Below are 22,750 nucleotides of genomic sequence, written 5' to 3'. Positions count from 1 at the left end.
GTTTCTACACTAAGGGGCAACCTCAGAAAGAGGGCAAAATGGAGTCACCTGGGAATTCATAACTCCCTCCTAGAAACTTCCAGGAACAGTTTCTCTGCCTGCTGAGGGATGGCCCAAGAACCGGCGCACAGGCTGCCCTTCTCCCCCCGTCACAGTGAGGGGTGCTCATCTGCACAGCAGCTCAGTGAGTGGCAAGTACCCAAAAGTGTCTGCTGTGAATGCTGTGTCTTCTTAGTCTTCTTAACTCAATTACAGCCTCCTGCAGGTAAGGACCAGATCTTTGGGGGGTAGGGGGGTACCCTTTTTCCCCCCAGGTCTTCTGGCACTCAAATGCCTACTACTGATTTTGGCAGGTGGGCAAGCACATGCCAGAAAAAGGTCACAATGAAGCACATGGGTGGATGGTATTTTCTGCACTCTCTTGGGAGAAAAAGCCCTTCCCGAGAGGAGGCCCAGAAAAAGGTTTGGGAATGGAGAGCCAAGCTGTTCACCTCTTCTCTGCTGCCTGTCAGACCCAGCCCAGCCGAAAGCTGTAGAATCCAGGCTGAGAGGACTTCCTGTCTGAAAACAGGATTACTCAAACTTGCTCACATTTATTGGCAATATAAACTGCGTGCCAGGTCCTGAGAACAGAGCAGTACGTAAGACAGTCCTTGCTATCAAGGAGCTTACATTCCCGTGGGAAGGACACAAACGGTAGACAAATGACTTCTATATTTCTGGATAGTGATAAATGTCATAAAGAAGATAAAGCAGGGAAGTGTGTGAGTGGGGGATGGGGACGTTGTTTGGTCAAAAGTGCTGGGAAGGCTCTAAGGAGGGGACTCAAGGGGTCCCGTGTAAGAAGCAAGCAGACTGCAAACTTCTGGGGGAAGAGCCTTCCAACAATCTTCTCCTCCACTCCACCTCAACCACCAACCCACACATTGCATAGGTCCCAGAGCTCATCATCACCAATAAGTGCAGGCTTCCAAATATATTTTTAAGCATCCGACTCTTCGCAACCACTGAAGGGGCGCAAAGCAGAAACATTACTAACCGTACAACAAAAAGCCATCACAAGGGAATAAAAAGATGGAACAAACCGGTACTCCAAGAGCTAAAATAAAAGAAAAATCTGAGCAAGACTTCGAAAAAGTAGTAAACAGAAATGAAATATACAATATTGAAACCCAATAGGTATGAGCTAGCTCAGTCAGTAGAGCATGGGACTTTTGGTCCCAGAGTTGTAAGTTCAAGCCCCACATTGGTTGTAGAGATCATTTAAAAAGAAATCTTGGGGCTCCTGGGTGGCTAGGTGGGTTAAGCATTGGACTCTTGGTTTTGACTCAGGTCATGATATCACGGTTCATGGGACTGAGCCCCATGCTGACAACTCAGAGCCTGCTTAGGATTCTCTCTCCCCTTCTCTCTCTTGGGATTCTCCCCCCGCCCCCCCACCACACACACACATACTCTCTTTCTCAAAATAAAAAAGTATTTAAAAAATAAAAATAAGAAATTTAAAAACAAGTTTAAAAATCTTTTTAAAGATAAACAAAACCCAACAGGTAGATTAAAAAGAAAATTAAACACAGCTAAAAGGAGAATTACGGACATGTCAAAAAAAAAAAAAAAAGAGTATTTCAGTGCAAAGAGAGAAGATAGAAAATATGAACATTAAGAGACACAGAGATCCAGAGAGTTCCAGAAGAAAAAAGACAGTGGGGGAGAGGCAATTTTCAACGACAGAACATATATGAATTTTCCAGTACAGAAGGTAGACATTTGTCCTCTGATTTAAAGCACACACAAGTTAAACTTAAAAGAAGTCCAGGGGCACCTGGGTGGCTCAGTCGATTAAGCATCCGACTTCAGCTCAGGTCATGATCTCACAGTGCATGGGTTCGAGCCCCGCATTGGGCTCTGTGCTGACAACCAGCTCAGAAACTGAAGCCTGTTTCAGATTCTGTGTCTCCCTCTCTCTCTCACCCTCCCCTTCTCATGCTGTCTCTCTCTCAGAAATAAATAAAACATAAAATAAATAAATAAAAGAACATGCAATAGTTTAAAAAAAAAAAAAACCAAACAAACAAAATTTAAAAGAAGTCCACATTTAGGTATATTGTGCATACTATAAATGGAGAGCACCAAAGACGGAAAAGAATTGTCTTCAAGGATTATAAGGAAATACCACAAACAACTACATGCCAATAAATTAGATAACTTAGACAAACAAATTCCTATGTGACCAAACCAATGACTGGCTCAGGAAGAAATAGAAAATCTGACAAGAACTGTTAACAAGAGACTAACTAGTAATTTTAATATTCCCAGTAAAGAAAAGCCCAGGACTAGAAGGCCCCACTGGTGAATTCTACCAAACACTTAAAGAAGAATTAATAATACCAGTTCTTTACAAACTCTTTCAGGAGTAAAAGAAGAAGGAACAGTTCCCAACTCATTCTATAAGACCATATTACCCCAATATCAAGACCAGACGTCACAAGAAAAGAAAGCTACAGTTTAAAATCCCTAATAAATAGGGGCGCCTGGGTGGCTTAGTCGGTTAAGCGTCCGACTTTCGCTTAGGTCATGATCTCGCGGTTCGTGGGTTCGAGCCCCGCGTCGGGCTCTGTGCTGACTGCCAGCTCAGAGCCTGGAGCCTGTTTCAGNCTCCCTCTCTCTCTGACCCTCCCCTGCTCACGCTGTCTCTCTCTCTCTCCTAGAAATAAAAAAAAAATAAAAATAATAAAAAAAAAAATAAAATAAAATCCCTAATAAATAAAGATGCAAAATCCCCAACAAAATACTAACAAATTGAATCCAGTAACACATAAAAGGGTATAGGGGCACCTGGGTGGCTCAGTCGGTTAAGCATCGGACTTCGGCTCAGGTCATGATTCATGGGTTCCAATCCCACGTCGGGCTCTGTGCTAACAGCTCAGAGCCTGGAGCCTGCTTTGGCTTCTGTCTCCCTCTCTCTCTGCCCCTCCCCCGCTCGTGTTCTGTCTCTCTCTGTCTCAAAAGTAAACTATTAAAAAATTTTTAATTAATTAATTAAAAAAGAGTATATACTATGACCATATGGATTTATCCTAGAAATACAAGATTGGATTAACAGGCAAAAATCAAGATATTAATAAAGTAAAAAACCACCTACCGGACAATCTCAGTAGACCCAGAAAAAAACATTTGACAAACTCTAACACCTTTCCATAATAAAAACACTTACACAAACTAGGAAGAAAAGGGAACATTCCCATCCTTATAGAGAGCATCTACAAAACAAACCTATAGGCACTTCATATTTAATGGAGAAAGACTGCTTTTCCCCTAACAAGACAAGGATGTCCCTTCATGCCATGTCTATCCGATAGTGTGCTGGAGTTCTAATCTGGGCAATGAAGCAAGAAAAAGAAATAAGAGACATTCTGAAAAAAAGAAGAAGTAAAACTATCTCTATTCATGGATGACACGATCTAGTATATAGAAAACCCTAAAAAATCCACTAAAGAACCATTAGTATTAATGAAAGAGTTCAGCAACATGGCAGAATAGAAGATCAACACACAAAAATGAATTCTAGTCCTATACGTTGGCAGTGAACAATCCAAAAATGAAATTAAGAAATAAAACAATAGCACCTATAATAACAGCAAAAAGCATAAAGCACTTTGGAATATATTTAACAAGAAGAGTGCAAGACTTGTGTACTGGAAACCACAAAACACTGTTGAAAGAATTAAAGATCTGAATAAATGGGAAGACATCTCATGTGCTCATGTGTCAGAACACTTAACATTGCTAAACTGGCAACACTCCCCAAATCCACGTACAGGCTCAACACAATCTCTGTGAAAATCTCAGCTGGGTTTTTGCAGAAATTCACAAGCTGATCCTAAAATTCCTATGGAAAAGCAAGATACCCAGAATAACCAAAACAATCTTGAAAAAGATCAAAGTTGCAAGACTCACAGTTCCTGATTTCAAAACTAACTACGAAGCTACACTTACTAAAACTGGCTGTACATATAAAGGCAGACATATAGATTAACAGACTTGAGAGTACAGAAATAAAATCTAATACTTACAGCCAACTGATTTTCATCAAGGGTACCAAGACAATTCAGTAGGGTAAGAGGCGGCTTCCAACAAGTTAATACTAAGACAACTGGATATTCACATGCAGAAGAATGAATCTGGACATCTAGTTCACACCATCCATGAAAGCTAAGGCAAAACATATCACAGATCTAAACGTAAGACCCGAAACTATAAAACTCTTAGAAGAAAATACAGGAAGAAATCTCGCTGAACTTGGGTGAGCAATGGTTTCTTAAGTATCAAAATCACAAGCACCAAAAGAAACAAACAAAAAAATTGATAAACCAGACTTTATCAAAATTAAAAACTATAGTGTTCCAAAGGGCACTATCAAGAAAGTGGGGAAAAAGTGAAAAAACAAATTACAAAATGGGAAAAAATACAAAACAGTTACAAATAATACATTGGACAATGGACTTATACCTAGAATATTTAAGGAACCCTTACAACAACAGTAAAACTCAATTTATAAATGGGCAAAGATTCAAGTAAGACATTTCTCTAAAGAAGATATACATATGGCCAATAAGCACATGAAAATATGTTCAACATCATAAAGCATTAGGGAAATGCAACCAAAACCACAGTTAATACCACTGCATACCCACTAGGATGGCTAAAACCAAAACAATGTTCAACAACAAGTATTAGTGAGCATGTGGAGAAATTAGAACCTTTGCACACTCCTGGTAAGAACGGAAAAGAGTGCAGCCTATTTGGAAAACAATTTAGCTGTTCCCCAAAAAGCTAAAGAGTTACCATATGGACCAGCAGTTCTACTCCTAGGTACGTACCAAAGAGAACTGAAAATGTGTATCCATACAAAAAGCTGAATATAACCATTCACAGCAGCATTATTCATAAGAGCCAAAATTTGGAAACAGCTCAAATGTCCATCAACTGATGAAAAGATAAACAAAATGCAATATATCCATACAATGGAATATTATTTGGCAATTTTAAAAAATGAAGATTTGATAACATTCCACAACATGGATGACTCTTGAAAACATCAAGCTAATTATAAAAAATACATTTTTATGAACTCATTTATGTGAAATATCCAGAATAGGCATAGAGAGAGAGAGAGATTTGTGGTTGCCTAGGGATGAGGGATGGGGGAAATGGGAAATGACTGTTAACGGGTACAGGGTTCTTTCTGGGGGGCATAAACTGATTTAGGATCAGATAGTGGTAATGGTTGCACAACTCTGTGAATCTACCAAAAACCACTAACCTCTTTACATAGATGAATTTTAAGATGTGAGATATATCTCAATAAAGTTATAAATTAGTCAATCAAATCTTAAAAGTAACAAGCCAGTGGAAAAAGTATACATTCTTCCATTACTAGTACTGGAAAATTTGGCTATTCCTCTGGAAAAATAAAATCAGTTTGATCTTACAAAGTTGAATGGTTCTCTACCTTGGCTGGACATAAAAATCACCTGGGGCATTTCAAAACCATGCCTGGGCCCCAACACATTTTTATTTTTTAATGTTTTTATTTATTTTTGAGAGAGAGACAGAGTAAGTGGGGGAGAGCAGAGAGAAAGGTAGACACAGAATCCAAAGCAGGCTCCAGACTCCAAGCTGACAGCACAGAGCCTAACACGGGGCTCAAACTCAAGAGCCATGAAATCATGACCTGAGCCAAAGTGAGACGCTCAATTGACTGAGCCACCCAGGTGTCCCAACATTTTTATTCTATTGGTCTTATCTGAGGTGATACTCAGACATCAGTACTTTCTTTTTAAAGTTCCTCATAAGGCTTTAGTGTAGAGCCAGAGTTGAGATCCAATTTCATATATAGAAAATACATTCCAGGTGAATTTAAAATGTAAGCATGGGAAGCAAAACTTAAATTTAAAATATATTAATATATTTATAAAATCAGAGTAGGAAAGAATTTTTTGAACAAGGGACAAAGTACAAAAGATTAGTAAATCTGACATTAAAATTAAAGCCTCCTTAAGAAAAATGACATTATTAATAAAGTTAAGACAATCGACAGCTCTATGTAGTGAATATAATCTACCAAAGATTAGTTATTTAACATATATATTTTTTAACACCTACAAATTAATAAGAAAAAGACAATGGCAATTAAAACTCTGTACACAAGAACTGATAGCATGTGGGGGGGGGGCATGGGGTTACATGTGGGAAACTTTTCACGGTGTTCTCTTTTGCAGTTTGAATCATGTGAATGTATTACCCGGTTAAATATAAAAATTTTTTAATGTAAAGAATATTCTCACAGAACAACATGACTGGCCAATAAGGAAAAGTGCTCATCCCTACCTATAAGCAAACTGTAAATTTTATTTTCTTTCTGTTGAGAGAGAGCATGAACGTGCACAAGAAGGGTAGAGAGAAAGAGAGAGAAAGAATTCCAAGCAGTCTCCACGCTGTCAGGATAGAGCACAACCAGGGTTCAATCCCATCAACTGACATACTTGGGAGAGAAGACTGACATGCAGATGTTCAACACGGTATTATTTACAGTGGTGAAAAACGGGAAGCAACTTAAATGTCCATCAGTAAGTGAACTGTGGTATAATTCTACAACAGATACAACAGCTGAATGAATAAACAAGATTTAAATATACCAACATGGGAGCACCTGGGTGGTTCAATCGGTTAAAGTCCAACTCTTGGTTTCCATTCAGGTCATAATCTCATTGTTCATGAGATCGAGCCCCATATCGGGTCTGCACTGATGCACTGACAGCGTGGAGCCTCCTTGAGATTTCTCTCTCCCTCTCTGCCCCTCCCCACTTGCTCTTGCTCTCAAAAAATAAACAAACATTAATAAAGAAACATGGATAAATCTAGGTAACAATATTGGATAAAAAGTACAAGTTCAAGGAGAACACATTGAACATGGTGCTATATAGGTCAAAATTAAAACAACACAATACCACACGTTACTTCTAGACAACAATAAAAAGTATAAAAACATGCAAAGGAATAATAAACATCATATCCAGGAGAATGTTACCTCTGGGGAGGGAGGGAAGAAAAAGGTTTCCCCAAGAAAACAAAAGCTTTGATTGCATCTGTAACATTCTATCTCTATGATAAACGAAGAGAGGTAAGGATGATACAGTTACCACTTGCCAGTCTGCACAGTCGGAACACAGGGGGGCTGGGTCAGGGTTCCTAGGCAGGGGCGGGCGGGCCCGCCCCCTGAAGACTGACAGGAATAACCAGCAGTCTGGCACCAAGACTGCACACCGAAGCAGAGCATCCAGAGCATCCAGAACCGAAACAAAGGAACAAAGCAAGCTCCCCATGAAAAGAGGCCTGGGATGTTTGAAACTGCAGCTCCTTCCTCCCTGTCATTTTCTGAAAGTGCCGTGGGGCACCCAGGCAGATGCTTAAAATGTAAATGTACTGACAGCATTCTTGTTTCTACTAAGGCAAGGGCCCTTTGGGATACCAGGCAGGCCACCTGGGCGCAGGTGAATGACGGCTGGACCTGCTCTACTGTAACAGGTGAAAACCTTGACTACCAGACAGACCCCCTGCAGAGAGAGCTGTCCAAAAAGCCACATTTTCAACAGAGTTTTCAGTCTTGCATAAAGCTGAGCACCTGTGCCCCAGGGTCACTCAAAAATTCAAACCTCATCCCTGCCAAGTCCTGGCTGCTCCTGGACACATTTCCAACCTTGTGTGGACGACATTTCCTTCTCTGTGGTGGGGGGTAACACCACCTATTTTGCCTAGTCCAGAGGAATAGTGATATTGTTACTGAAGTATCAACACTTAAAAACTTTAGTCAATCTGGTTGGGAAGCTTTTAAAAATGTCATGCACTTCCTTGCATGCCTTCCTTCCTAGGCAGTCAAGGGACCGTAATTAACCTTTTCTGGAGGACTCAAGGTCACAATCACCAGCAGAGTGTCCATTAGCAAAATGATAAACGCCCTGCCCAAGAGCCATTCCCCCTCATGAAGAGATCCAGGCTCTTACGCCAGCACTTGCCCTTCCTGCCGCTCTGACCTCTGTCCACTCCTACTGTCCACTCCCATTTGCTCCATGGTCATTTTTCCTCTCCACGCTGGTCTCTTAACAGTCTTTCCTTTGCTGCTTCCTTTCAGCTGTTGGCTTGGAAACAGGAGGACACAACATATACATAGAAGTTCAACAGAGTCTGAGGGGGCTGGTGTGGGGGAAAAAAAAAATGTAGGAACTGGCGTCCTGGATGAACCGAGGTCTTCTTGACTGTATGCAGGGAAGCAAGGCCGCGGGCAGGACAAGTCCTGAAGAGCATACAAGAGGTGACCCACTGCCTTCCGTGGGACATTACGGGATAGAGTGTGAGATGAACGATACTCAAAACCACGGGCACACCCTTCTGTCTACCCTACACGGGGGCAAAGCCTCTGCCACGGGCCTGGCAGGCCTGGGCCCAGGGCCTCCGGTCAGTACCCGTCCACTTTTCCAGGCAGTGGGAATACAGAGCTGCCTGTCCCTCCATCACAGCGCTGACTACAGGTTAACTTTCCCAACTATATTTAGACAGGAATAGACAGGCATTTTTAGACAGGAAGAGAACACAGAATGAAAGAATGAAAATTTCTTTAATTCCAAAGGCTTCACTACACAGCAGGGCCTCACTTACACAACAAGTATTTATTGGAACCCTACTATGCAGGAAGCACTGGGGGTGTAACAATGTGCAGGACAGAGAGACGCTCCATGAATACTGGTTCCCTTGTCCTGTCAACACTTGCCAAGTATTGTTCAAGAACCTCCAATTTACACACACACACACACACACACACACACACACACACACACAGTCTTACAGCTTGCGGAGCAAAGGATATGAATTTTTGAGAGCTTCCAATAGCTGCAGATCCATCTCTCCTCTTGAGATCCTGTTACACACTAAGAACTAGACTTTATTCCTCTAGCCTCCCTCCCTCTATTCTTAACCCGATCCCTGCAATAATCAGCAACTTCAAGGACTCTCCAACTGTGTTTCCAAAAAGCTGCCTGGACGGCCACCATTGTGCCCATTGGAACCTTCGTCAGGACCTGTGTCCAACCCCACAATCTGCTCAGCAGGAAACAGAGTATATAAGAGTCCTTAAAACTCCATTCCCCGAGCGTAAACCAGGGCTCCCTCCCCAAAGGCCAGCAAGAGAACTATAACAAGCCTGGCTCTCCCTTTGCCTGTGTTCCCAGATGGCAACAGCCCACCCAGGTGGGGCCTGACCCCCACCACTGCCTTCTTCCCCCAAATCCTATGGAAAAACAGGAGCAAATGAGACCACCAAGCCCAGATTACTCTCAGGATGGGGCCTCAGCACAAGCTCATCACACCCTGTTGTTGTTGATTTATCAACACACCCTGTTGATAAAATGTTGATTACATTTTATACAGTTCTGTGTGTTATACAGGAACAAAGATCAGTCCTGCCTTCAGAGAGCTTCTAGTCCAAATGCGGGGCACGGAGCAGAGACCCAGTTAACAAGATCAGCCTTCATCCCAGGCAGCCGACTCCCAGAGTGGCTGCAAGCATCCCCAGAGGCACCTCCTTCAGATCCCAGGGTAATAGGCCCTGCCCAGTTTTCCTTCTCCTCCAACTTAAGGCCACCCCAAAGCACAAAAACGCCTGGGCATATTCAGAGCCATCTTTGCAACTTCCTCCGAGGCCAGATTATAACTAGCCGAATGCAGTCTCTAGGCACCAACTGGCAGGCCCAGCAAATCCCTTCACCACAGGGCCCGCCCGCCGTCCTGCGTGTGCCACAGGGCCCTCAGGGGGTGTGGTCTGGCCACTTCCCTGGGCCTCACCCTCCACAGCCCATCCCTGCTTCCTGAGCCAGGGCAGGGCCCCCAGGAAACCGCTCACCACAGCTTTGACAGCAGTCTTAGATCAGGCTCCTCCCTTTGAGGTCCATGGTTCCAGCTAAGAGAGACTCCTCAGACTAGCCGGCTGGATGCAGCACAGAGCTGAACAGTTCGAGTCCACGCAGAACCCAAGATAAGGCTCCATCACAAGCCTCTTGCCACCTATGCAGTCTGCCCAGCCCTCCCCTCCCCCTTCCCTCATCTTCCCTACCCCTTTCACTCCCTCTCATACTTTATCTACAGGACCCTGGGAGGCGGACAGATAGTCTTCCCAGCTGTGAAGCCGGGTGGAGAGGCCAAGGACCACGATGGGATTCATCAGGGCTGTTTAAAAGGGAATTCCAGAGCAAGGGAGGGCCAGGGCTGCCCCCAGCTCACCCTGTCACCTGGGAAAGCGGCACACACCTGGGAGTCCTGCATCCTCCACCCAACCACTGGAAACCTAGGCTAGGGGAGAAAAGTCTCACAACTAGAAAGCCTGCACTAACCAAGGTTTCTGTTGTTACCCCCCTCCAACTCCCCTCTCCTGCCTAACACTTGAAATGTAAAGCCTTTCCTCCAGAGCCCTTAGCGATGGCATTAAATATCTTGGGCTACCCCTGCACAATTTGTTTGGACACCGACAAATAAGATTACCATTTATTGAACACCTCTGTAGGCTTTGCGAAGCACTTAGCGTTGGTTCTCATTGTTCGTAGTCACACGTAGTCACACAATACGGTACGTGGTATGACTAACTCCATTTTACGGGTGAGAAACCCAGCCTCAGGGGTTAGCACCGCAGGGCTGGCCAGCTGGAAAGCTGGGATCCGAACCCAGATGCATCCAATTCCAAACCCTGCCCTGCGATTCCACAGTGGGTTGCTTCGGCTGGGTTTCAGGCAAAGGAGATAAGAGATGAAGGGAAATGCTTCCCTCCGGCATTATCTCAAATACCCCTCGTTCAGGAGCCTTGCCAGGCCACCTCATCTAAACACGCCATCTCACCCCTTCCAAGGCAATGCGCATCCAACCTTCCCTATCACATGTTTCTGCTTATCGCTGACATGCTTTCTATTCGCTTTCTACCTTGCTTACTGTCGGCTTCCCCCACAGGAAGTCAGTTCCATGAGGTCAAGGATTTTTGTATACTTTGTTCACTGCTGTGTCCCCTGCATCTATATTCATATACAGTAGGTGCCAAATAAATGTTGAACGAATACTTTAAAATACAACTAAGAAGCATAACTGCAAGAAGAAAAAGGATGATCCATCCATTCAGGGGAAGAAGGCGAGGTGAGGAGAGAGCAAGTTAGGGGCTGTGAGAGGAGCCCAACAAGAGGAACTGAAGGTCTGCCAGGTCCCCTGGGGACCGAAGGGCCTTCCTGCTGGCAGTAGTGATTTCCAGCTGCCAAGGCCCCAGCCTGAGGGCTTCTGCCGGGGAGGGCAGGCAGGCAGGCCTGGAACAAAGGCCTATGGACATGCAGCTGGCCAGAGAGGCGGCACAGAGCAGAGGCCTGGGCCAGAAGGGCAGCCTGGGGTGGGGGGAGGGAGGCAAATGAGGAGCTGAAGAGGGCCCTCCGTGCAGCTGCAAAGGCAACGACCTCCCAAAGCCCAGAGTCCCCTCCACCGCCAACACAACAGAGAACAGCTAGATGGCTCCACACTTAACCCTCCAAAGTCAGCACCCCAGCCTGGGCCTGGGGCACCCCCTCCAGGCTTGGAGCCAGAGCCTCCACAAAGTTCTGGGAGGGGGTGGAGGTGAAGGGGCCAGCCACAAGTCTGGAACACAGGCCCTGTTCCCCTCCAGCCCTGGTCATCACTCAGGACATGGCCTTTGGCCTCCTCCTGTGTAAACACAGTGACCCTGGGTTAGCTGTGGATTTGGTAAGCCAAATGTTTACCCTGGAGCTGACATCACAGGCCACGGGTGTAAACTTCCACCAGAGGATCCTGGTATCTGCCGTCTCCCTGTGGCACATATGGGACATACCCAGCAAACTGTAAAGCTCTTGAGAGCTCCTCCTAGTCACAGGGAGCTCTTTCTTTTGTACAGGAGCTTACGGGGCACTTTCCACGACTCGGGCTTCATGTGATCCTTACCACAGCCTCTATAAGGAAAAGCAGGCAAGTACCCCACTTTACTCTGGTAGAAATGAGTCTGAAAGATGTGTGACTCGCCCAGGTCATGCTGGAGAAAGCATGGATTAGCCAGAGAAGGAAATTTGAGTTCTAGTCCCTATTTGGCCAAAAGGAAGAAGGCTCAAACCACCTCACATCTCGGGGCTCTGCTGTCTTCATGTGTACATAGAGTAGGCTCTTCAGAGGTGCCTTCCACTCAAGCGCCGCTACCAGTCTTTGATGCTATGCAGTAGGCAGGATTAAAACTCAAGCAAAATCCTGTGCTGGACCCCAAGGCCACCGCTTCTCGGCCTTTTGGCCAAGATCAAGTGGACTCCAAGGCCAGGACTCCTTCCACTCTCCTTAACAGGCCACGTCTAACAAAAGGCAGTAGAAAACCACCCGCAAACCAGCTTTTAAAGCACTTCCTCTGCTTCTAGGACTTGGTTTACCCAGAGCAGGATACCCAGGGAGCCAAGGGGTTGCCTAGCCCTCAGGGAAGGGAATAGGCTCAGCAGAAGCAGCAGGAGTATGAACAGCAGGCTTAGAAGGAAGAGATGAGGCACCCCAGGATCACGGGAAGGGATGAATAATCGACAGAAGGGATACATCTTCCTTTGGTCCTTACTCTCTAGGTTCTCTGCTGGGGATGGTTGGAATGAAGTCATTCCCAGCTTAAGTGAATCGGGATTCCACTCTCAGTGCGGCAAGGAAGGTGCTAGAAAGGCACTTTCCTAAAAGGAAGCAGGCGATGTGCTCAAAGGGGAAGTCCTCCTAGGCTGTCATTACTCTCCCTACTTATTATTTCTTAAGCAAGGTCGATGTGATTGGGCTGCATGGAGAGGCAGGGCTGGGGAGACTCCGGAAACCCCCAGTCTAGGGTTCCATGAAGGAGATGCAGTCTGAGTCGCCTCCCCAGGGGCTCCGGAGCAGAAGACCGCCTCCTTCACCAGCCAACAGCTTAGCAAGTGGCCTCAAGGATGAAACCCTGGCCGCGGCCACGAAGACTGCCTCCCCATCCCCCATCCCCGGGCCACACCTCTCCAGCCTCCTACCATTACATTATCCACTCCGTTCTTCCTTTTGTTTTCAAAAGCAGCTCCAAGGAGTAAAAGCAGCTACCTAAAAATTGCCCTGAAATTCCAAGTTTGCACGTCTTATCCTAGCTTTCTAAACCAAAAGGCTGAGAATAGAGAAAATTAACCAAACAGCTTTCAGGAGTGCGCGAGGTCGAGGTAGACAGCAGCAGGCAGGGGCCTTCGGCTCCCGACACCCCATTTCTGGCACCTCTTCTCATCCCTCCAGTTCCAGAAGAAGAGATTCCCAAGAGCGAGCACTGTGTGGCACCAACCCGGAACAGGCTGCTGGCGCCACTGGGGCTCCCAAGACCAGGGGTTGGGGTCGTTCCCCAGAAGGGTCCACCCGGCCCGGGGCCCACAGTCCGAGGCAGGGTCCAGCCCTCGGGCTACCGAGCGCGCAAGGGGAGCGGGTGGACGCAGCCTCGCTGACTTCCCGACTTTCAAGGGGAGCCTCCCGGGGCCACCTGGAGCGCTCGCTTCTTTGTTTCCGGGGTGGGGGCTACAGGACAGAAAAGTTCTCCGTGCACCAGCCTCCCGCGCTCGGGTCCTCTGCCGGGAGGTCGCCTTGGAAGGCGCCAACGCGGCCCGGAGCCCTCCTCAGCCGCCCCGAGTCCTCACCCCGCGCGGGGCTGGGGCTAGGGCCCGCGAGGAGGGCGGTTTCGGAGGGGGGAGGGTCTCGGAGGGGCTCTGGGCGCTGCCACTGGCGGAGGGAGAGGGGAGAAGCGAGGGCCACTCACCGCACGGTCGCCGCCCCGCTGGGTCCGGCGCGCTCGGCGCGAGAGGCTGCCCAGGTGCGGGCGCGAGTTTGAAAGTCGCTCGCGGCAGTGGCTGAGGCCGCCGGCGCTCCCGCCCACTGCCCAGCCCCCTGGCGGCGCGGGCGGCGGCCAGCTGCAGGCGCGGCCGCCGGGGACCCCAGCCCGCGCGCGCCTTCCCAGCGCCCCGCAGGAAGTCGGGGCCGGGCGAGCGCAGCCGGAGCTGCGGCGGGAGGGAGGCGAGAGGGAGGAGCGGGCCAGGAATTTTTCCAGTGGGTGGAGACTCGGGCCCGCCGCTGGAATCCAGCAATTGGCGGCTCCGCGGGGACCCGGGGGAACTTCGCGACGCGGCGAGCTGGAGCCGGGGCTAAAGGGGATCGTGCGCCGCCAATGATTAACCCCGCAGGTGGGGCGAGCGCGCCGCCGGGACGGTGACCGTGCCGCCCCCACGCGAGCGGCTCCCTGGCCGCTGGTAGATGCAGGGACGCACGTGGTGGGGGTCACCCCGGTGTCACAGCCAAACATCCCTTATTGTGCGGACAGGAAAGGGGTCTTTCTAGTAAGACATTAGTTGGGATCGGCTTTGGCGGGGGGGGGGGGGGGGGGGGGGGGGGGGGGGGGGGGGGGGGGGGTGTCTGGATCCCACCGGAACAGGTCGCCTCGGCTTTTCTGAGTCAGAAAGGCATGTCAGGAATGCCTCGCCGCAACTCTGTCCCGGTGACCCTTTACAAATGTAAATCCAAGCCTCTGAGAAGCTGAGGAGATGAAGAAACTGATAATTTGGCGGGAGTCCACCAAATGCAGAAACCTGTGTAATAGAGAGCCACGTTTTTGTAAAACGAAGACAAGAGAACCTGTCTCCTTCTGTTTCTATGTCTTTATGTAATCATATGGGCATGGAAATGCACACACCTGCGGCCCGGGGGACTCACAATAAGGACAGGCTAGATTTTGAGCCAGATCGTAAAATTTCAAATGCAAAATAATTCATCAATAAAGATAGAAGATGCTGTCCCAGCACAAGGCAGGAGAGAAGCCCAGGGTGGGACCCGAGAAGAGGTCCCACTGGTTAGGCATTATCACCAGTTTCTACGGAGGAGGAATGGGACACTGACACAGAATCACTAAGTTCTGTGTACACAAGTGTGTATAGTAAACGGCAAATACAGTTGTCGTTAAAAAGAAAACAAGCTAAAAAAAAGCTTCGGGCAAATCCAAACTCCAGGTGATTTACAGGGAAGGGAGGGGAGAGGAGACGGCGGGCGCGGAAGGAAATGGCTTTCAGGTGACTTTGAAACAGGATCCTGGAGGAGGGTGGGGTGTAGACTGCGGGGTTCCTGGCTCCAGACTGCCGGGAAAGAGGTAAGCGCTGGGCCTGAGCGGCCCCGGAAGCGGGACCCACAGGCCTCAGGGAGGGAGGGTCTGCTCCAGGCTCGCAGAACCCTGCATTCGCGGACTGGGAAGGTGAAAGCCGAGATTGCGGAAGTGGTTTGGGGGTAAACAGCCACCGCGGCTTTAACTACCAGATACAGCCAGCCAGGCTCCCGTGAGAAGCCCAAGTCCAGCCCTGTCTTCCAGGGGGCAGTCCTTCCTCAGGCTTCCGCCTTCCTTTCATCCTTTCTTCTCTGATCACCTGAATCCCACCAATCCTGTTCTGCCCCCCCCTCAAATTCCAGGGTCCAAAGAAGGCCCTAGATTTAGCTAAACCATTACTGAGTGCACGCCTCGCTCCTTAGCCAGCTCAGGGAATAGTGTCAATAACAGTAATAATGACTCATTTAGTGGGTGCTTACCATTTGTAGGGAGCGGTGCTGTACGGTTTACATTGCCTCCCTCCATCCTCAGTTACCTTGTGAGCTAGTGAGTATCTTTGGCCCCAGTTTACAGACAAGATAACTGAGGACCAGAGGTATCCAGCAATTTGACCAAGATTACGTAACCAGCAAAAGCAGAGTCTGACAAGAAACCAGATAGGTCCAACATTTGAGTGCTTACTATGTGCTGACCATTTTTCTAAGCCCTTTATACCAACAGTTGCAATCACAGAAGCTGAGGCAAGCTCCTACAGCTAGTGTGTGAAAGAACTGGGGAAAGCTGATCTTCAGCATCTTTTCAGCCTTCTTTTTGTATATTCAATTCAGAACTTCATTATAATGCCTTGCATTGCCTCTAGATGTTTTAATGTACATAACTTATTTCCTAAAAAGACTAATCTTTCCTCATGGCAGAAGTCATATAGGAAGTACTCTGTAAAGCAATGCTGAATTCAGATGAAATAACCCAGTTTGTGAGAAATCATACAATCTCACCTCTAAGGATATAGACCTGTGTCTGGGCCCAGACTCCACTTATTAGAGCCTCTCTACTCCCTGCCCCTTCGATTCTTGCTTTAGTAGCTGCACCATCCCTGCTATTAAATCATTTATTATTATAATAATACCTTGTGCTTCACTAATGCCTTTAATCCAAGATCTCAAAGTGTTCTAACAAATACAGATTAATTCATCATCACATTACCCCCACCGAGAGGGGGAGATAGAGCTGTTCTCCCCCATTTTATGGGTGAGAAAACCAAGGCAGCACAGAGGATTGGAATGACTCACTATGGAGATTAGTGGATGGGTTCCTTCTCCAGGCCCTTCCCCCCTCCTTCCTAACTCTGGCTGCCAACATCTGCATCAAAATTTCAAATCCCAGAAACAAAGACCATTGAGTTTTCACAATAAAGGACATTTCCAAACTGTCATTTCAGCTGCTCTATTGTGGTAGACCTCAGGAGAGGGAGGGGATGTAAACACGGAGAAGGTCCCCTGAGGCTCTGTGCCTCCAGCCCAGGGGAAGAACCAGGGCTGGCTGGGGGGGTGGGGGAGGAATCCCCACCAAGGTGACCTAAAAAGCCCAGCCAGGCTTCAAGGTCACAAAGCTTCCCGAGTTTCAAGTTGCATTTTAGTAATGTTTCTCAAAATGTGAGCCACAAGCAACAAAAAAACAAATTAAACATCATCAGAACTTCAAACTTGTATGCCTCAAGCGTCATCAAAAAAGTAAAAAGATAACCCAAAAAATGAGAGGAAATCGTTGCAAATCATTTGTCTGATAAGTGATTTATCTAGAATATATAAAGAATTCCTACAACTCAATAATTTAAAAAAAGCAAATAACGCAATTTAAAAATGGGCAAGGGGCTCTTGGGTGGCTCAGTTGATTAAGTGTCTGACTGTCGGTTTCAGCTCAGGTCATGATCTCGTGGTTTGTGAGATCGAGCCCCTAGTGGGGCTCTGCACTGTCCATGTAGAGCCTGTTTTGGGATTTGCTGTCTCTCTCTCTCTCTCTCTGACCCTTCCCTGCTCAAGTGCACATGTGCACTCTCTTTCTCTCTCTCTCTCAAAATAAACTTTTAAGTAAAATAAAAATGAGCAAAAAAATCTAAATTGACATTTCCCCAAAAAAGATATACAAATGGCCAATAAGTACATGAAAAGCTACTCAACAACGTTAATAACCACCATAGAAATGGAACCAAAAAAACAATGAGGGGTGCCTGGGTACCTCAGTCCATGAAGCATGCAACTCTTGATCTCTCAGGTCGTGAGTCCAAGCCCCATGTTGGGTGTAGAGCCTAATTAAAAAAATAAAAATTAAAAATATTTTAAGGGGCACCTGGCTGGCTCAGCCAGTGAAGCACACAACTCTTGATCTCAGGGTCATGAGTTCAAGCCCCAAGTTGGGGAGAGAGATTACTTAAAAAAATAAAATCTTGGGGCACTTGGGTGACTCAGTTGGTTGAGCGTCTGACTTCGGCTCAGGTCATGATCTCACCGCTTGTGAGTTCAAGTCCCACATCGGGTTCTGTGCTGACAGCTTGGAGCCTGGCGCTGCTTCGGATTCTGGGTCTCCCCCTCTCTCTGCTCCTCCCATGCTCATGCTCTGTCTCTCTCTGTTTCTCAATAATAAATAAATGTTTTTAAAGAAAGAATAAAGATTTTAAAAAAATTTTAATAAAAAAATAAAAATCTTTAGAAAAATTTTTTTATGAAATTCCACTATATACCCCTTAGAATGGCTAAAATAAAAAACACATAGTATAATTATTATTAATGAGGATGGAGTATTCTCTCTAATAGAGAAATTAAAACCCTCATACATAAAAGATCAAACAGAGTGAACCTATGAGTCAGCAATTCCACTCCTACGTAAACTAAAACCTTGGTTTGCAAGCATAATTTGTTCCGGAAACATGCTTGTAATCCAAAACACTTGTATATCAAAGCGAATTTCAAGAACCATTGGCTCAGTTGTGATCATGTGACACTGGGCATCACATACTACTCATATTGCAAGACATGGCTTGTTTATCAAGTTGAAATTGATTAGAAATGCTTGCTCGTCTTCCAGAACACTGGCGGAACAAGTTACTCGCAATCCAAGGTCTTACTGTATATACCCAAGAGAATTGAAAACATCTGTCCATATAAAACATTGTACACGAATGTTTATAGAAGCACTAATCAACGACCAGAAGGTAGGCACAACCCAAATGTCCATCAGTTGATAATAAACGCATAAACAAAGCATGTATCTATACAATGGAATATTATTCAGTCATAAAAAGGAATGAGGTATTGGTTGGTGCTACAACATGAATGAGCTTTGAAATCATTATGCTAAGAGAAAGAAACCAGCCACAAAAACCCACATACGTACTAATCCATACAAAGTAAATCTATATAGACAGAAAGTAGATTCGTGGCTGCCTTAGAGCTGGGGTAGGGGTGGAAGGAAGTTGGAGGAGATGGAAATAGCTGCTAACGGGTTCAGCGTTTCTTTTTAGGAGTGCTATAAACACTAAAAATAGTGGTTACACCAGAAAACATCAAATTGTATACTTTAAGTGGGTGAACTGTGTGGTATGTGCAATATGTCCCAATAAAACTGTTATTTTTTATTTTAAAAAGTATGAACTCCTACCACCTGTTCCAGAATTACCAGGCTGCCTATAATCAGAATCTATCAGATAGAATTCTATCAGATTGCAAGACTCTTTGGTAGGCAGGACCCAGCTCTGTACATTCCGAGAGCACACTGAATGAAGTTCAACGTAACACAGTGCCCTTACAAGACAGTGATTCAGAGCCTTGTGGCCCCCAGGCTTCCTGAAATGAGTAAAATGGGAAGGTCTGTAATCACTCTGAGAGGGCAAAGGCCTGGGGGTTGGGTGAGGGGGGAGAAGTGAAATCCCTTTCCTGAAGTTCTTTATTAATTTCTTCTTTCCCCAAGTCTAAACTCATTGTCAGGAAAAAATCCGACATCAGAAAGGGGAAGAAAGTGTGGGGGAAGGGAGAGAAGACTCCCTCCCCACCCCCACTACCTTCAGGCTCCCAGCCACTGCTGTGAGGAGCTCTTGAAGGAAATGAGCTGTTTGTTTGAGTTTGTGTCTGCAACAGAAACGTTTGCCAATCACTTGTGGTTTTTCAAGAACCTGGGAGCTGCTGCGTGCGAACCATTTCTGGAGATCCACTTATGTTCACCTTCGTTATCGGCGGATAAAGGAGCTGTAAGTCGGCATTTACAACACCTGAGACCAGTGTTGGCACTTAGACATCAGCCTTTAAGGGTCTCGGGGTTGATTTACACACTGCTGTCCCTTCTTGGAATTTTGGCCTTTGTGCCAAACGTTTTTCTAGTTGCAGCATCACCTGTAAGAAGGATGAGGTATAAACATGGAACAGTCCAGCTTTCCCCAGCTTAATGCTAGAGTGAAAGATTTTCTGGGGTGGGTTTATAAACTATTAGCTGGAATGGTGTTGTGAGTTGTCTGTTTACTTCCTTCAGCTGTGTTGTTAATATCCCCTAAGACTGTCTGCTTCTATGTGAGATTTTCAGAACTGGGCATTCATAAGAATCATCTAGGAAGTTTCAGACTCGTGACTGAAGCCGCCCCTAGGAATCCGCATTTTAATAGCAAACGTTTCCAACGCATAGACCACACTCGGGAAAAGCGGTCTGAATTCGGCCTTTTGTCTCTTCCCCTCCTGGCCCTTCCTCTTCCTCTCCTGAAACCTAGGACTCGAAAGAGAAGAAACCCTGCAAATCCAGTGCTCCAAAGATAAAAGGGTATGGCTTTTAAGACCTCAGGATGTTGGAACAAATCAGGCTATTGCAGGTAATCAGATGCAAGTGTTCCACCTTGATTCCTGTGAAATGCTTCGTCTTCAACACCTTGGTGACAAGTGGGGCAGGGCCCACCTACCAAGTACCATACTGTAACACTCGGAAAACAAATTAATGAGAGCTTAATTAGGAGGTAATTGCCCAGTTACTTGCAGATGGAGGCAGTTCTTCCCAACTGTAATTTTGGTTGTTGATGTTTTTCCGCCTAGACTTGGCGGAGCGGGGGAAGGGGACGGCTGTCGGTAGACTCAGCCCTGGCTTCTCCATCTTTCCATCTTGCTCAGAGTACAGAGCAGTTGTTCCAAGAAACCAGTGGGGCCCAGATCAGCCTACTCTTTCTTTGGCTTCTGTGCCGGCCCCTGCATGAAACGTGTGTGGTTATACCCAGATTAGGGCATCTGGGGCCCAGTCCCCTCTATTTTCCTAAGTCACCAGCATCTGACCCAGGGGTAGAAGGAATAATCGTTCCTCCACACGAACAGTGACCAGGCCCACAGACCCCACGCAGTCCTATCCTATTCGTGGCTGCCAGGCCTCCCCATTGAAACCTACCTACCTTTGTGCTTTGTGCAGATCACTCTGGCCCGCTGTCCTCTTCACCTCCGGCTACATGACTGCACTCTTCTCAGCCCTAGAGGGTTGCCGGGGCTTCTTCCAATCCTGAACACCTTGGATTCCATCATCCTAAGGAATCCCAAACTGGATCAATCATTCAGAGACTAGCTCTCTTTCCTTTTCACCTCCAAGCTTGACGAGGGAGAACAATCCGGCTTCCTAACCCCTAAGTTCATGCTCCAAACACCCTTATCTCAGGCCTGTGGTTGTCCTCGGCCTGCTAGGAAGACTATAGGGGAAGCGCTGTGCCAGAAGCAGTGCCAAGTGCTCCATGAGTGTTCTCACTCCATCCTCCCAGCCATCCTTTGACACAAGTAATCATTCTCTCCCATTTTACAGGTGAGAACAACAAGTCTCAGGTCAAGTCACTTGTCCCAGATTGTGTAGCTCTTAGCAGCAGCCCCAGGACATGTTGCCAGCTGCTCTGCAGCCTCAACTTATGCAACCAAAATACCTTCCTTGGCTCCCGAGGAGCCACCAGCCACCAGCAGATGGGAGCAACTTGAGTAAATCAAACCCAAGAAAAGAAATGTCCCCTCCCTGCTCTTCCAAAGCGAACTGCTGTGAATTGCCTCACAACTGACTGGACAGCCTACTAGGCTCACCAGTAAGTTACAGACTTGTCCAAGGGGCTGGTATATGGAGTGATAGGGAGAAAAGGAGGAATGTGCTCAAGGTCATAAGATGATGGGGGAGGGGAAGCAAATGTCTCTAAATACTTGTGACACCTCCAGCTTGCTGGCTCTGCAAGTAAGGCGGGCCCTTTGCCTGGCAAGCACAGACTCTGTCGTCCTAACCGGGGCTCGGCCGCCTATGCCCCAGGAATAGAACTCAGAGAACACCCTGTCCCGCTGCCCCTGGAGAGACAGGAAGCAAAGCTGAGGGCTACCAAGTCCTGCTGAAGGGAGTAGCTGAGTTGGCTTCCTCCTGGGCTCAGAGACTCCTGCAGAATTATTTCCAGAACTTTCCTCAGCCCCAGCTGCCTGCATGCTACCAGTCCTCACAGTGGAATTTGCTGTTCCTATGACAACACTCCTGCCGGCTCCCTCTCCCAGGTCACCGACATCCCTGGGGCCTCATGGAAAGGCATCTTCTCAGGCATCCAGACCAGATATGGAGGGCTTTGCAGTCCCTCTGGAAGCATGGTGGTTAAGAGCACAGGTTTTAGAGTCAACAGACTCCAGTCAATAGACTGAATACTGCTGTTTGGTCAAGCCATTTCATCTCTCATTGCCTCAGTTTCCTCATCTGAAAGTGAGGTGAGTAGTAATACCTACCTCATAGGGTGTTTTCCAGGAATAAGTGAGAAAATATTTGTAAGGGACACATAGTTCCTAGTCCACAGAAAGAGGTAGCTTATAATGTTATTTGTATTTTTGCTTCTAAGTGTTAGGTTCCCAAGCCCCACCTCAACATCCTAGTTTCCCTAATGCCATTTCAAGTCAAAGAATCTTACAACTGGAAGAGACCCTAGGGGTCCCTGTGTAGCTCAGTCGGTTGAGCCTTCGACTCTTGATTTCAGTTCGGGTCATGATCCCAGGGTCATGGGATCAAGTCCCACGTTGGCTTCCATGCTCAACACGGAGCCTGCTCAGGATTCTCTCTCTTTCTTCCTCTGCGCCTCTCCCCCACTCACATGCTCTCTCTCTCTTAATCTCGCTCTAAAATAAAATTTTAAAAAAAGAGGAAGAGACCCTAGAAGTCATCTAACATAAGTATTTTTTCTTTAAGCAATTCTCATATACATCTCTAAGAATAAAATAAAATCAGTAAAGAACTTAGCACCTACCTGGGATATGTTTAATAAATGTTAGGGTGTGTGACAGTTAATGTTATATGTCAACTTGACTAGATCATATGATGCCTAGCCATCTGGCTAAACATTATTTCTGGGCGTGTCTGTGAGAGTGTGTCTATGTCCAGAAGAGACTAGTATTTGAATGGGCCGACTGAGTAAAGTGGATTGTCCTCCCCAGTAGGGGTGGGCATCCTTCAGTTCATTGAGGGCTTGCACAGAACACAGAAATGGAGAAAGGTTGAATTTGCTCTCTGCCTGACTGTGTGAGCTGGGACACCGAT

The 22,750-nt window shown here is 46.7% G+C and overlaps 1 protein-coding gene across 2 annotated transcripts in view; it reads right to left on the bottom strand.

Annotated features, from left to right (window-relative positions):
* PLEKHG3 (pleckstrin homology and RhoGEF domain containing G3) overlaps positions 1 to 14,082 on the bottom strand; it is a 42,816-nt gene extending 28,734 nt beyond the window's left edge. Inside the window, exon 1 of one of the 2 annotated variants that reach the window (XM_039242146.1) lies at positions 13,871 to 14,082. The gene's annotated coding sequence lies outside the window, so the exon portion shown is untranslated. Of the gene's footprint in view, positions 1 to 9,955; positions 9,972 to 13,870 lie in introns of those variants that run through there. The other variant, XM_039242148.1, reaches the window with a different exon arrangement.
* Positions 14,083 to 22,750: the final 8,668 nt, after the last annotated feature.

The sequence above is a fragment of the Hyaena hyaena genome, unplaced genomic scaffold (assembly GCF_003009895.1).
Source record: "Hyaena hyaena isolate Hyena2069 unplaced genomic scaffold, ASM300989v1 scaffold_208, whole genome shotgun sequence".
NCBI classification, from domain to species: Eukaryota; Metazoa; Chordata; class Mammalia; order Carnivora; family Hyaenidae; genus Hyaena; species Hyaena hyaena.
This window is presented reverse-complemented; position numbering and strand designations above follow the sequence as displayed.